At 42.3% G+C, this 16,717-nt stretch overlaps 1 protein-coding gene across 4 annotated transcripts in view; it reads left to right on the top strand.

Moving 5' to 3' along the window:
- Window positions 1–16,717, top strand: part of mettl25 (methyltransferase like 25) — a 70,783-nt gene that overhangs the window by 10,072 nt on the left and 43,994 nt on the right. The window lies entirely within an intron of this gene.

The following is a 16,717-nucleotide window of genomic DNA, read 5'->3' as shown; positions in this document are numbered from 1 at the left end:
GGTGTCGTCAGCAAACTTACCAACCCATCCCTCCACTTCCTCATCCAGGTCATTTATGAAAATGACAAACAGCAAGGGTCCCAGAACAGATCCCTGGGGCACTCCACTGGTCACTGACCTCCATGCAGAGAAAGACCCCTCCACAGCCACTCTCTGCCTTCTGCAGGCAAGCCAGTTCTGGATCCACAAGGCAACAGCCCCTTGGATCCCATGCCCTCTCACTTTCTCAAGAAGTCTTGCATGGGGGACCTTATCGAACATTAAATCTCTTCTGCAAACTCACCAAAGTTCATATTCAATGAGGATAATTTTATCTCCTGCGTAGGAAGTATGCGAGGCAGCCTTTGCTGATTTTAAAAGCTGTCCCTCATTAGCGAGCTGCTTCCCAATCTCACACTTTTCCAGATCTGCCACTTTATTGTCCACCCCCTTAGCCTGGTTATATTTATTTGCAATCTCTTTGTGTCCTCTTCGCTGCTTGCATTTCCATCTAGCTTTGTATCTTTAGATACTCTACCCACTGCCTCTTCGTCAAAGTAATTGATATAGATTGTAAAAAGCTGACACCTCAGCACTGATCCTTGTAGGACTCCATTAGTCACAGCCTGCCATCTTCAAAATGCCATGTTTATATCTACTCTCTGCTCCTCTATCCAAGCTAATGTATCACCCCTAACTCCATGACGTCCATTTCTTTCCCCCAGAAGAAAAATCCTGTCCCATAAATTAATTTAGTTTAAAAATATTTTATGTATTTGCTATGGATCCATAATTAACATTTAAATTTGTCTTTATCCAGCCCAAAATTACACCAATAAGTAAAGAAATATCCCTGAAAATTCAAGAGTCGGCACCAGACACTGAGTAGTTTGGATGGTTGCAGCAAAAAAGTTGTACGTTCATCCTGGCTCTCCGGTGCAAAGAGATTAGAGTTGATTAAGCAGAATGATATGAGGTCACTTTAGTGCAGCAACATATCCTGCAGTGTCTGTGTTTAAAATAGTTCCCGTTTAGGTATGCTGTCGTGGAATCTTTTTAAAGTTTATTGATTCGTGTCACAAGGAGGCAATGAAGTTACTGTGAAAATCTCCTGGTCGCCACACTCCGGCGCCTGTTTGGCTACACTGAGGGAGAATTTAGCATGGCCAATGCACCTAACCAGCACATCTTTCAGACTGAGGGAGGAAACCGGAGCACCTGGAGGAAAGCCACGCAGACACGGGGAGAATGTGCAGACTCCGCACAGACAGTGACCCAAATCAGGAATTGAACCCGGGTCCCTGGCACTGTGAGGCAGCAATGCTAACTACTGTGCCACTGTGCTGCCCTAAAGATCCAACAGTAAGTTCGGAGGTTAGAATAGAACCCCTACCGTGCAGAAGGAGGCCATTCAGCCCATAGAGTCTGCATCGATAGCAATCCCACCCAGGCCCTAACCCCGTAACCCCACATATTTACTCCGCTAATCCCTCTGGCCTACACATCCCAGGAATCGAAGTGGCAATTTAGCATGGCCAATGCACCTAACCTGCACATCTTTGGGCTATGGGAGGAAACCGAAGCAGACACGGGGAGAACATGCAAACTCCACACAGACAGTGACCCAAGCCAGGAATACAACTCAGGCCCCTGCTTACTTTTAAGAAGTGTTACTCAGGAAACAGTGAACAGTTATAAGGAGGCTCGGGATGTTTTATGCAATGTACGGCATATAAAACAACCTGAACCTGAATTTGCTGGCTGCACTTACTCTGTATAATAAATAGCTCATGCATGCTTATGAAATTCCAATGTGTGCAATTATATAAGATCCACAAAAATGCCTGTACATTTGTTAAGATCAGTATATTTATGGACCTCTCTGGGGCATTTTACATAAAGGTATCTGACAATTGATTTTTTTGCCCATTGGTTCTGAATAATGCAGAAAAAAAATTCTTGCACATATTTTATCGATTCATGCATTTAATTTACAAAATCAATTTTATGTGCACCCAATCGTTTGATGAAAGTTGACAAATGGATTGACTAACTTTCCAGTTCATGCTTGTTGTAGATAGACACTAGCTAATCCTGAGTTGTTAACTATTGTTGAAAGATGAAGTGCAAAGGGAAGAAATTGGGTGGTGCAGTAAATTAGCACACAGCTCAAGTCTCGGTGGGATTGAGTTATTCTCGATGTCAGCCGTGAAGGCTGTGACATAAAATGAGCTTGAGCAGTATAACCAAAAACTGGCACAAACTGTGAATTTTAATGATGGGATGCCCAAGGGTATCTAGTGGAAATGTCAGTGGTGCCATGAGAGTGTCTCCTCAGACTTTAATGAAGGTACATGGAGCAACTTCATCCGTAATCAGATAATGTTGAATTTGATTCTAACAATGGGTGGAAAGAGTAAGGAAGATGTTCCATTCCACAGCATTGACATACCTCCCATTACAAAGCAAAGTACAATTCACCAAAAAATTACTATTAAACAAAAAAAACCTGTAAATCTAAATTAACTTTGAAACCAATATTAAAGGTCACCAAACTATATCTGATGTATACATGTAAACGACCAAGTATATTGCTATAAGTTTAAAAAAACATTTCAACAAGAATTGAGGCAGTTTATCTTGGCTCCAGATGTTTCCAATGTGGATATTATTCAAATCTCAAAAATCTCCAGATGTGACCTCATCAGTGATATCATAACCATTTGCTAATATGAAACATGTACTATCCATTTAAGAAAATCATACCTCTAATATCATTTGACAGCATTAGTTGTAACTTTGACTGCAGCACTATTGATGTTATCATCTTGTATCTCCAAAGGAACAGTATTGAGTAACATTTGGAGGTTAATGGGGGGGATTCACCGGCCCTGTTCGCCGCTAGCGGGAATCCCGATAGTCCACTGAATAGGACGCCAGGACTAAATCGGGATTGCCATCGGACATCAAGGCATTTCCGATTCACTCAGCTGGCCCTGCAGGTCCCGATTAGCTTCCCGACCAGAGCAAGCAGGAACCTGATGATTATGCAAAAGTATTGATTTAAATGTCAAAAGCGGGCTTGAAGTCCAATTCAACACACTCCCGCCATTCACCCGCCTCCCCAGTGGGAACTGTACCAGGTGGGCTTTGGTACTGGTCAGGACCAGTATGGACCTGGCATGTTGGACCCTAAAGGGGATCAGGGCGGTAAGTGCAGAGTCCATCTGCCCCTCTGATGCTGCCAGGTTACAGAAGGAGGGTCCCCCAAGGATTCTGGGGGTTGAGTGGGTGGGCTTGGGCTGGGAGCAAGGGGTTGACCTTGGCACTCTCCCCTGGATTAGGGGTCTAGTGGCTAGACTGCTCTTTCTAGCTGTGAGCCAAAGGTTCTGGACCCTCCCTCCGCAGCCTGGCAATGATAGAGGGGCACATGAGCACTGCCCTTACCTCCTTGACCTTCTGAGTACAAGGTGCCTGATCAGGACGTCACTGCCAGGCTGGAAGAGGCCAGTGCAATGTTGGCACCGGGAGTTCTGAGTTACGTACAGAGGGGGCTTCTGCCAGGGAGTGGGGGGAGAGGAGGGGGTGGGGAGGGCGGGTGGTGTGGGCGCCTGGCTGTTTCACACTCTGCATTAATTTAAATGGCTAACGTAGGTGAATCCCATCTCACAATCTGTTAAAGACCATAAGACTAGGAGCAGAATTAGTACACCATCTAGTCTGCTCCGCCATACAATCATGGCTGATATTTTTCTCATCCCCATTCTCCTGCCTTTTCCCCATAGCCCCTGATCCCCTTATTAAACAAAAATCTATCTATCTCTGTCTTAAAGACACTCAGTGACCTGGCCTCCACAGCCTTCTGCGGCAAAGAGTTTCACAGATTCACCACTCTCTGGCTGAAGAAATTCCTCCTCATCTCAGATTTAAAGGATCGTCCCTTTAAGCCTGAGGTTGTACCCTCTGGTTCTAGTTTTTCCAACCAGTGGAAACATCCTCTCTATGGGAAATGCTCTGCTGGTTGTCGTTCTCCTGCTTGCGTGGTCACTTAGAGGCGATTTGGGTGAATCATGCCCTGAGGCTCTGTTCAAGTATACAAATGTGTTGAAATTTTCTCAAAAACAAAAACAAAATTGCCAAAGTTTTTTGATGCGGGTTGTGGTCAATCTTTTCTCTGTTTTTGAAGAGTTATAACAAGTAGGTGGATGTACGATGCATCTGCTGCAGAAGGAAAATTAGGATGAGTCGTCATAGACCACTCTTTCAGTCAGCTCAAAAACTGTAATCGATCCAAGGATAACTGATTCCTGTCTACCGAGAAATTATGCTTTGCTTGGGGAGGGCAACAGGAGGGGAGGAAAGAAACACACAATAAATATATGGCCAGGGTGCCCTTTCTAAAAGGTCAGTGGTGAGTGTATCACTCTGATTCAGTACAATGGGAGTTTGTCACAGGAGACAGATTTTTTTTTCACTTGAATCGGTTGGTTTGTTCCAGGAAATTACTCATGTGATAAATTAGTGTGAGACATAAACTTGAAATCTAAACACTATTCTAACTCATCAGTTTTCCTGTGGTGGTGTACAACCATTAACTGTTAACATGCATTTTATACAATGCCCATCCTGAAGAATTATTTTGAGAAAAGACTTTTGATTTCAAAGTCTCAGCTCACATACACAAGGCATAGGATGGACTGAAGCTTTGGGAGACCATTTATATGACATAATTGAACATTGATTTAAAATCTTAAGGCATTTTCTATGTGATCCTTCCAAATTATTTATCCTCCATAATGTTTCATGTTTTTATCTTTGGGGGCTTGGGACCTGTAAGAACATGTTGGGCACGGAGTCTTAATTAGGCGGGAGCTGAAATCTTGGTTTCCCAATGGCGCGTTGAGGTTTAGAGATTGGCGCATGGCAGGGGCAGGTCAGGCCTCTTGCTGTCTGGTGGCTGGTTCCTATTTTGAATATATTTGTACCACATCAACACTCTTTACCTTAAAACTTCTTTGAATTAAGTCCTACCTTCAAGATTAAGGGCGAGATTCTCTGATCTTCCCTCAGCGTTTTTCTGCCTGCAGAAGGCAGCATGCCATTCGCTGGATATGGGATCTTCGCTGGCTGCTGTCGATGGGAATTACCATTGAAGCTACCCCACGCAGATGCAAAACACGCGTCAGGGTGGCTAGAGAATCTCGCCAGCGTGAATGGTCGGAGAATTCCAGTCTACTTGTGGCACCGGTTTCATTGTTATTTAAAAGTAGCATGCACTAGTCGAGTTTGTGGAAATCTATGGGGAGGGAAACAGGAGACAGCCCACTTGGATGGAGGGTCAGAAGGGGTTAGAATGATTTGGGGGTGAGAGTTGTTGGGACAGGGAGCATTTATTAGGCCAGAGGTCGTTGAGGAAGGAGACCAGCTGAGGTCCAGGTGTGTAACAGGAAGGGCCTAGTGTCTCGAGTGTGGTCAGAACAGTTGCAATCTTATCCTTTTGCCTGGACTTCCAGCCTCATAGTCTGCGATCGTTCAACCACCCTCCTCTCCTGCAATCTGCACCTCCGCAGGGATGCGCACCTTCAGTTCAGGCGCTCTACCTCCATTCCTTGCCCTCTCCCTTAAGTTGTGGGTCTGCTTCTCCTGCAAGACAATGGCTGGAATTCTCCAACCATTCATCCCCCCGCCCCATCACCGCCGCTACCAGCGAGATCAGAGAATTTGGCACTCAGCCAAATCTCTATTCACTGTAGTGGGACCCAGCTATGGGCAAGGTTGGAGAATCCCATCCAACATTAGAATTAGTGACATTTCAATTGACACCTCACCCCGTTGTCTGCACACATCCCCATCACACACACTGGCTCATCAATAGTACATTGGATCCAAGTACTCACAAAAGACAGACTGTCACATGCTTTGGCCTCAATTGTTACCCGGGATTGAGGCTGATCATGCATTCACTCACCTAGCTTAGCTTCTCTCAATCATCTCCTCTCCTGCCATCTGCAAAGCCTTTTCCTCTGCAGGGGTGCACACCTTAAGTTCAGGCATTCCAAGTCCGGTCCTTGCCTTCTCCCTCTGCTTCTCCAGCAGGACAACGTCAGATACACTGTTCGATGGCAACTCAAGAACCCTTTGGGAACGCGCGACCTGCAATTTACCCTGTCGGATCAAGGCAGATCATTGAGCCTTTTCCTTCCCTGGACCTGGAACCTTTGGATGGCCCCATGGTTGTGGTTGCTCACCTCCTCTGTGACCTCAGTCCAAGCCGCTTTGATCAGGCAAAAGGGTTTTCAGTTGCCATCTATAGAAAAGAGCACCTCCTGCTGTTACCTGACAGCTTGGAGGTGAATCAGCAGGGAGGTGTTCCTAAACTGTGGTGCTGGTGTTTGTCGAGGCTCCAGCACACAAAAGAATAATTAAGGGTGGTGTGATGTGGGGAAAGTTGGGGGTAGGGGGAGGAGGTTGGTGTGATGAAGGATTGCAACAAGAAATGGAACAAAGTACTAATGCAATGGAAGTGGATAAGCAAGTTGTGACCGTTATGCAGGGTCTTCTTATTTGTCCAGGAGACTCTTTTATAGTGCCCACACCTGTTGTATTGTCACCTGATGGCAGAATTCACCAATGAAAACCTGCCACCATAATGTAATCATGTGTCTCCCCGTGCTTACCGCCAACCCTTTAAATTTTGATTTGAATTGTATGTGCACCAGGTCCCAACACACTTGTGGTGCCCACCTCCGGTTCTGTTGGAACTTGCATGTCTCTTAGCAAATTCAGCCCTTTCTCTTTTTTTATAGCATATTTCAAAATCGAAAAATATTCTACCTTTTAACTTACGGAACAGAAGTAACTATACTACACAAGCACTGAATGGCTTTTCTCTGCCATTTAAGAAGATATTAATCGATTAATAGAATCATAGAATCCCCACAGTGCAGAAGGAGGCCATTCGGCCCATCGAGCCTACAATCCTACCCAACTCCCTTCCCCGCCCCACGTATTTACCCTGCCAATCCCTCTAATTCACAAATCTTGGGACATGAAGGGTCAATTTAGCATGGCCAATCAACCTAACCTGCACATCTTTAGACTGTAGGAGGAAATCGAAGTACCCGGAGGAAGCCCACGCAGACATGAGGAGAACGTGCAAACTCCACACAGACAGTGACCTGAGGCTGGAATTGAACCCGGGTCTCTGGTGCTGTGAGACAGCAGTGCTAACCACTGTGTCACCGTGCTACCTCCTGTGCCACTGTGCCGCCCCTTTCATTTGAACATAAATAATGCTTCCATTAAAATAGCAGAGAGAAGCATTTGGTATAAGCACGCTAAATTCTCATGCTAACAGCATTAGCAGTAATTTTTAACCTTATCTGAGGGAACATGGATTCAATTGCCTTTCCCTCCTCCTCCTCCTGCCACTATCATTTGCTATTTCCCTTAGCTTACATAGCTCTCCATCCAATAATTCTGCCCACTTCTTACGTAATTTTTAATTTTCTTTCCAGTTTTTCTGATTTATCACTCTCCTCATTGCCTGCTTCTTATTTACACTACCTCCATTTTGTTCCATCTGCTCTTTTACCAAACCCCACCTCTGCATTTCTAATGTCTCTCTGCTTTTGATCACATTTCTTCTTTCTCATAATTTCTGCATTGTTTGCACCCTCTCTAACTTCTTGCTCACGTCACCTTTGCCTATATATTGCTTCAAAATAATCAACTGTACATGATGGCCGGAATTTTACTGATGCCCACCATGGGAATCGGAGCGGACGAGGGGCGGACCATGGAGAGGTCCGTAGACCTCGGGTGGGATTCTACAGTTTCAGACGAGTGCGGCCGAAAAATCCCACCCGATGTTACTGATGAATACAGTTTTTGTTTTACCTGCTGCTTGCATCCTCCAACTATAACCATAGCCTCTGCTGGTTCTTGTTTATTCTTTTCCTTGTCACTTACGACGTGAGTTAGGATTATGTTTTGGAAGGTAGAATGCATTTTGTATCCATTAGCCATGTTTGAGGATTCTTTACCAACAACACTTTGGAATGGAAGCTTGCTTTTTTGTGCTCACATCTCTGGTGGGGAACTTAAACCCACAACTTTACAACTTAAGAGGAGAATGTAGCTGACACTCCAATATAGTACTGAGAGAGTGCTGCACTGTTGGAGATACTGTACTTCAGATGAGATGTTAAACCAATGTCTACTCTCGCAACTGAATTCAACTGAAAGATCCCAAAGCAATACTTCGAAGAAGAACAGGAGGAATATCCTCAGTGTTCTGAGCAAAATTTTTTTCATCACATAACATCACAATAAATTCCAGTCATCTGGACAATATCACATTGCTGTTTGAGGGACCTTGCTGTGTGCATGTTGGCTGCTGTATTTCCTACATTACAACAATTGAGTATACGTCAAAACTAATTAATTGGCTGTAAAGCATCCTGAAGTTGTGACGGTGTGAATACTTACCTTCTTTCCGTTCTGGATGATTCCCTGTTAATACCTGCTTCAAGTGGTAGTGAGGGGAGTGGTACTTTGTAACTGCACTCACTCAAATACTGAGCTCTCTTTGCTCTATCATAAAACAATGATGCGATCTTTTGAATCTCTAAATGCATTTACCCATTTGAATGCTGTATTCTCATTCTATGAAATATTGTTCGCTGATGGAAAATCAGGATGCATGCTTCAAGGGCAATTAGGGGTGGACAACAAATGCTGGCCTTACCTGTGACAGCCAAATCCCATGAAAGGATAAAGAAATGTACTGATGTAACATATTATCCAAATGATAGAATACATAGCAGCGTTCAAACCTTGCATCTCCACAGTGTTTATGTGGCACCAATTCCCTGATGTTGCAGGATACACCATCTGTTCTACTCGGTTTCTCCTGTTCGGTGTCAGATTTGATTACGAAAGTAAGAGCTATAGCTATCCAGACAGTGTGATTGACGCGTGAAAATTTCTCCCTGTAGTGTATTAACATTAATCTTTGGAAGTCACTCAGCTCCACAATTTTGTTAGTACATTCTAAAGCTCAGTGAAACCATACTTTTTTCCAATTTTTCACTCAGAGTGAAATTTAGTGTCTGGGTAGCAAGACGTTGCTTATGAATGTGAAATAGGATGTGAAGGGTAAAGGTGGAAAGCAGAGGGAGCCAGGACTGGGACAGTGAAAAATGGAGGTAGCTAGGCATTTTAAGCTGAAGCCAGAAATAAAAATGTTAAAGCCCAGCTACTTTACAGCTGAGACATTCCATGAGGGTGGATTATTCTTTGACAGATTTCATTGTCAGTGTTTAAACTCAACTTGTGTCCAACCGTGTAGTATGGAAACATCAACGCACTTTGATAAATCAATGACTTATTAACTTTCAGTGCAGTAACTTGTAAAAGTTGCCGGTTACTGTTTTAACAATTTAAATGTACTGAAGTCAGATTTTGTACTCCGCTGGTTTATAACATGGTGTCAATAACTGTCATGGTAGGCTGGCCTTGAATAGAATTAGTCCCACACAATGACCCATTATATTCCTTGAGATACTCTTGAAAAAATATACAGGAAGTAATTTGATCCACAAACATTATAGTTAGAAAACATTTTTTTTCAAATTAACGCCCAGACAATCTTCCAAATAAATCTGGTAATATTTATCTCACTGTTATTTGCCTTAAAGATAATGGTTTCAATGCCCACAAATGAAAAATATAAAGGAATCGAAACAAAAGCTGTGTGGTTTCATTATATGGGATAAAAGATTTGAGATCCAGACTGTTTGATGTCAGTGACATACAATATTTCTGTGGATACCGACCTTTGTTTCAACTGTAGTCAATTTTAACTTGATGCAGTGTTGTTCTTCGTAGTCTAAGGTGTTCCAACTTCTTTCTGCACCATCTCCAGACTTTCTGTTTCTGAGTCGTGTCCAAGTTTAAATCCAAATGTACAACATACATTTAACCTTTACAGCAGTTTTCATTTCACTATTTCCGAATTGAACTGCGGATTCCCAAGCGTGGTGGGTTTAATCGAGTTATTTCTATTTCAAAGATTTGTGCAGAAGGGAGAAAGGTTTCGCCATATCAGTACTGCAAACAGAGCAAAGAAAAATGTAGATCAGCATGTTTGTAGTTGCCTTTATCATAGCTAAAGGTCCCAAGAAACTGCCAAATGTATAAGTGAATCATTTGGCATGTGGACACTGATTATTTCAACCATGAACATTATGGAAACATTGTCAGGTTTGCTGACAAAAGTTAGTACTAACTAGGTCCTACTCTCCAGGTGTAGCATCTGCATGAATCCAACCATTGATGGGTGTGATTCTGGCTGGAATTCTCACAAGAGCAGCAATTCATAATGCCAATCTGCAACAGCCAGAATCACTTGCGTTAGCAGCAGGACTCGGGTAGGAGTGGTGCGGAGAACGGGGGAGAAATAAACCGTAAAGAAGGAAAGAGGGAGAGGATAATAAAAGGGGAAAAGGATTAGCATGATGTGGAGAAAGAGGAAAGAATTTGGTGGCAGTGAAAAGACAAAGAGAGGGGATGGCAATGGATGGTGGGAATGCAATGGATTTTTTAGCTTAAGCGTTCAGCAGAACTGTACCCAGAAATTCTGGGGAATTCTAAATTTCCCCCTAACACTGAAAGGCATCTTAGATGGGAAAGGTTTGTGAATAAATCTGTTTCTCTGGCCTGGACCCCTTTCTCGTGCAGCCTTGATGGTGTCCAAGTGTGCCTTGCTTGGAAACTATATTCCTCATCTGACTTTGTGGCTTGCTTCCCGCTCTGCACCAGGTCCCTATTGGCTAGAGAAACAAGAGGTCCCAGTATTAGGTTGAGACCTGGTATATTCAGGTCCTATCCCATTTCTATTGTGTTCTGCTGAATCTATTTTTGAAGTTATGACAGGAGTCTGTTGGACTGGCAGAGAACATTTGACCTACTATTTAGTATCAATTCTGAATCACATTTTGAGATTGATTCAAGGCTGCAACTCAGAGGTCAATCAGACACTTCCGTCTGTGCAGCAGTAATGCTGAATCATTATTGAGGTTCTGAAAGCACATCAGGTTTGCTGGTGCAGGTTTTTGTATAGGAATTAAAGGTCTGAAAATACTTGCACTGTATAAAAAATTAGCCAAAACTTTGCCACAAAACTGCCACAACATTCCATTATTTCCACTTTGAATAGAACCATAGAAAATTACAGCTCAGAAACAGGCCTTTTGGCCCTTCTTGTCTGTGCCGAACCATTTTTTGCCTAGTCCCACTGACCTGCACTTGGAATCTTGAAAATTTCTGAACATTTTGACATGTTGGTCAATATGACAAATGTTCAACTTTACATTAATTTAGATCATTTGAAACCTGTCTATTTTCATTCAAATATTTTTCTTCAATGTGAGGTGGAGAGGCTGGTGTTGGACTGGGGTGGGCACTTTAAGAAGTCTCACAACACCAGGTGAAAGTCCAACAGGTTTATTTGGAATCACGAGCTTTCGGAGCGTTCACCTGATGAAGGAACAGCACTCCGAAAGCTCGTGATTCCAAATAAATCTGTTGGACTTTAACCTGGTGTTGTGAGACTTCTTACTTTCTTCAGTTTGACACTGATATTTTAGTTTAAGGTCTTTATGGTATGTGGGCGTTGCTGGCATGTCAACATTTGTTGCCTTTCAATAATCGTCCTTGTGAATGTGGTGGTGCGGTACATTCTTGAACTGCTGCAGTCCATTTGGTGCAGATACACCCACGGCTGCTGGGACTACCAGGATCTTGACTCAGCGACAATGAAAGAACAGCAATATAGTTCCAAGTTAGGATGGTGTGTGACTTGGAGGGAAACTTGCAGGAAGTGGTGTTGCCATGTCTCTGCTGTCCTTGTTGCTAGTTGGTAGAAATTACAGGTTTGGAAGCCACTGTTGAAGGAGCCTTAAATGAGTTGCTGCTGTGCATCTTGTATATAGTACACACTGCCACTACTGTTTGGCGGTGGTAGAAGGAGAGAGATTTTAAGGTGGTTGGCAGGGGAACTTTGTCTTGGATGATGCCAAGCTTCCTGACTACTGTTGGAGCTGCACTCACCCTGGCAAGTGGAGTGCATTCCATCACACCCCTGACATGTGCCGTGTAAATCATGGACAGGCTTTGAGGGGAGGTGAGTTCGTCATCTCAGAATTCTCAGTGCCTAACCTGCTCCTGTAACCACAGTATTTTTTATGGCTAATTTAGTTTCTGGCCACTAATGACTGAAGGAGGCACATGAAGTTGGCCTCTTTGAGTTTGAACCCTCTGATTGGGCAGGCAATTATGACCTCAATCAGGGAGTTCATACTCCGAGGCCAACCTCATGTGCATCGTTGAAGTTATTACAGTCACTAGTAACCCCAGCGTTGTTAGTGGGGAATTCAGTGATGGTAATGCCATTGAATGTCTAGGGGAGATGGTTGGATTCTCTCTTATTGGAGGTGGATGTGTTACCTGGCACTTGTGTGGGGCGAATGTTACTTGCCATATATCAGGCCCAGCTCAAATGTTGTCCAGGTCTTGCTGCATGTTAACACAGACTGTTTCAATATCTGAGGAGTTACTAATGATACTGAACATCATGCAATCTTCAATGAGCATCCCCCTTCTGACCTATGATGGGAGGGAAGGTCATTGATGAAGCAGTTGAAGATGGTTGAGTCGAGGAACTGCTGCAGTGATGTCCTTTGTCTGAGCAACTGATTATATTTAGCAGTGGGCGTTGACAAGCAAAAATTGGATTGTTAACCTTCTGTGAAATGGCAGTATAGATCAATGGCAAATGCATAAAACATTCATTTCTGTTTAGCTCATGGTGTAATTTCAGATCCCTTATATTTAGTTGCATGCGTGCTTCTCTTTATTTTTCATCACCAATTTTCTATTTGTAGCAAATTATGTCTTGCTCATTGTAGTAAGAAGTTTAACAACACCAGGTTAAAGTCCAACAGGTTTATTTGGTAGCAAAAGCCACACAAGCTTTCGAGGCTCTGAGCCCCTTCTTCAGGTGAGTGGGAATTCTGTTCACAAACAGAACTTATAAGACACAGACTCAATTTACATGAATAATGGTTGGAATGCGAATACTTACAACTAATCAGTTGTAAGTATTCGCATTCCAACCATTATTCATGTAAATTGAGTCTGTGTCTTATAAGTTCTGTTTGTGAACAGAATTCCCACTCACCTGAAGAAGGGGCTCAGAGCCTCGAAAGCTTGTGTGGCTTTTGCTACCAAATAAACCTGTTGGACTTTAACCTGGTGTTGTTAAACTTCTTACTGTGTTTACCCCAGTCCAACGCCGGCATCTCCACATCTTGCTCATTGTAGTCAGTGGAACTGAATATCAGCTGCCGTAGATAACAGGTAGCTGATCCAATAATGCCCAAATTTGCACCTGAGACAAATTTCTGCTGCTTTTACTTAGAAATATGTCTTCTGACATACATTTGTTTATGGACTATGGATGTGAGCTAGACACAAGACTTGTTTATATGTATTGATAGAGTTCCTATCTTTGTAATCTCCATCAGCCCTAGAATGCTCTGAGATCCAATTCCAGCTGCTTCTCTGTCTGCAATTCACTTTGACCTGCCAGTTATTTAGGGCCAAAGTTCTGGAATCCTCTTCCACAACCTCTCAGCCTCTCTACTTGCCCTGCTTTAAGATGCTCCTTAAAACCAACATCTTTGACCCAGCTTTTGTTCACCAGTCTTTATATCTACGTATGCATTTGATGTCACGTTTTTCCTTATAATTCTGCTGTGAAGTGCCTTAGGTCATTTTACTCTGTTATAGACACCATGTAAATGCAAGTTGTTGTTGGTGCTTCTCTAAGAAGTAACATACAGATACTTCCTTTTTGTTTTCTTTTAATGAAAGTCAGTTTGCTGATTCCTATTCCCAAGAATGCACCCGATACAACAAGTAAGAGGGTGACCAGTCCGAAAGTTTCTGACAGTGTTATTCTGGAAAGTAGCCTACCTGAGATTGTCAGCATCCTTTCATCATTTCAGCATGTCCATTCCTTTCCTTAATCCTGCTTTTCACTTGCTCAAATTTATGCTCACCATTCATTTACATCAAAATGTACTTCAATGCAATATGCTATTTTGTTTTTAGTTATTTAAAAAAAATATTTATTTACTTTTGTAGATTAAAATTCTTGTTCAGGTTAAGGAAAGTTTAATATCATGAAATAGGTTAAGGATTATGAGGTTGCTTTTAGGGCGAAGAGTTCCTTTTTAGTAAGTCAGCATAGTATGGTGGTTTCTGTTCTTATTTATTTACCACTTAACATCCTGCTGCAGGAGATTATCACGTCCTCCTGAGATCCACTTGTCTGTCATTAACCCCATTTCACATGTTCTTACCTTTTCGCGACAAATTTGATTGTCAAAGTCAATTTTTATTGGACCGAGCTGTAGCTTTATTCGTTCTGAAAAAATATCCAACCAGCTGCCAAAGAGGAAGCAAGCGTGGAAAGTTCCTGCTGTGAACAGTTTTGTGAGGGAGACTTTTCATGCTGCTGTTTGTCATCTTTTTGATTCTGTAGGCTTTCATTGCTGATGAGAATCAAAACAGCATTTCGTGCGACTCCACAAAGTACCTTCGATAAAGCACGCAATGTTTTATTTCCCAGCAATCTGTCCCTGCCCAATTCCACTCCGTGATCTTATAGAACCAGTCATGTGGTGCTACACAGCTTCACGTCTTGCATCCCAGTTGATTTGGTTACATTTACTTACCTTATAGCTTCTACCACTTTCCATGGACTCTCTGAAAAAAGAAAGCTGAGAACTTTTTGTCAAGACATTTCAATATGTTTTATGAAAACGAATTCAATATAAAGCAGTAATTCAATCTCTGAGACTCTGCTGAGAATCAGAAATGCTTAAGCTTCACCCTTGCGGTTTATGATGTGATTAGAATGGCTTGATTGAATCACTGCCTTGTAACTGTGTTACATGCAATGAAATAAAACTTGATATCACTGCAGTACAAATCATATAGTATGATGGAACTGTAGTTCAATTTCAGCTTAACTGCCTTCAATTGTCAGCTGCTTTTTGTCTGAATGTTCCACAACTGTCTTCACCAATGCCATGTTTTCTTCACAAAACTTCATAATACAAAAAAAAATGTCATGTACCATTTATGGCAATGGGATCTGGCATATAGGCAGCTTTAGTCTGTAGTCATACTAAAGAAATTACAGATTGGAGATATAGGCTACATACTGAGCTGTTCTTTAATGCACACTCTGCAAATGAATACAATTTACTCTATATAATTTAAATAGTTTATACATTTTTACTTAATTTTTTCCATTGCCTACTGAATTTCCTCCTCAAGCTCTCCCCGATTTTAGCAGTACAGTATATCACCCAAATTATGTTGGGGATACTCCGTGAGTGGCCCAGGTTTCCATTTTATTCAAGATCTGGTCAGCATCATAAGAGTGGCAGAGACTTTGTGCAGGATATCTAACATCATAAAATCTTCACAGTGCAGAAGGAGGCCATTCGGCCCATCAAGCCTGCACTGACAACAATCCCACCCAGGGTCAATCCCTGTAACCCGACGTATTTACCCTGTTAGTCCCCCTGACACTAAGGAGCAATTTAGTACGGCCAATTAACCTAAACTGCACATCTTTGGACTGTGGGAGGAAACCGGAACACCCGGAGGAAACCCATGCAGACACAGGGAAAATGTGCAAACTCCACACAGACAGTGAGCTGAGGCCGGAATCGAACTCAGGTCCCTAGCGCTGTGAGGCAGCAGTGCTTGCCACTATGTCACCCCATGTTTTATGAACTTTCTGAACGTTCTTTTCCATCAATAATTCTTTGAATAAGAAATTTTAGATGAAAAAACTAAGAATTGCTCTGTTATTGCTTCAAACTTGTATTTTTTAATGTATAAAATAAATTTCATATCATTCAGTTCCCACATAGAAGGTGCTTTTTTACATATAAGTTTGCACCATCTCCTCAAGAATGCATTCTGTTAATTTTGCATATAAAGACTTGCACCCAAACTGGTTTAAAATTAATTCAATTATACAGTTTTTTGTGTGTTAAAATAACCCAACAGGGAACATTTGACAGTTTACACAAGCAATCCCTACTTTGAGTCTTCTTACACAAACGAATTTTGGAACATGGATCCAAACCATCAAACTGCTGCAATGTCCTCTAAGATGGCTGTGCTATATATAAGAACAAATGGTTTAATATACATTACATTGATCTGCTGTAATATTCTCAGTTATTAAAGGTCAAAACAATAATGAAGGAAAATTTAAAAGGCGAATTACTGTGCCAGCTGGCTGCCCCAAAGTGTGCCTTATCCCCCATATTTGTTTGCCTTGATCTTTTATCCCTATTCCTTTTTATATGTTGATGTTATCTCAACAGAAGACACAAATTGTTCCCTTTATTCCATTGACTTTGAAGGAGAGGACAGCTAAGTTTTGGTTGATAGTGCTGATTGTAACATACTTACAATCCTGTCACTTAATTTTCCTTTGCAGAAGAACTAAGTCACTTTGAGCAGCATTGGAGGGTGGGCAGGTGGACACAAACATTTGTGCCAGTGCCGTGACCCCCATTTGACCCCAACATCAGGGTCCCATCCTAAAAGGCAAAATCCTGCCCTTTTTGTCAGCTCATTGTTT

This window comes from Mustelus asterias, chromosome 9 (assembly GCF_964213995.1).
Source record: "Mustelus asterias chromosome 9, sMusAst1.hap1.1, whole genome shotgun sequence".
Classification (NCBI taxonomy): domain Eukaryota; kingdom Metazoa; phylum Chordata; class Chondrichthyes; order Carcharhiniformes; family Triakidae; genus Mustelus; species Mustelus asterias.
The sequence above is the reverse complement of the archived record's forward strand: the minus strand, read 5'-3'. Positions and strand labels throughout refer to the sequence as shown.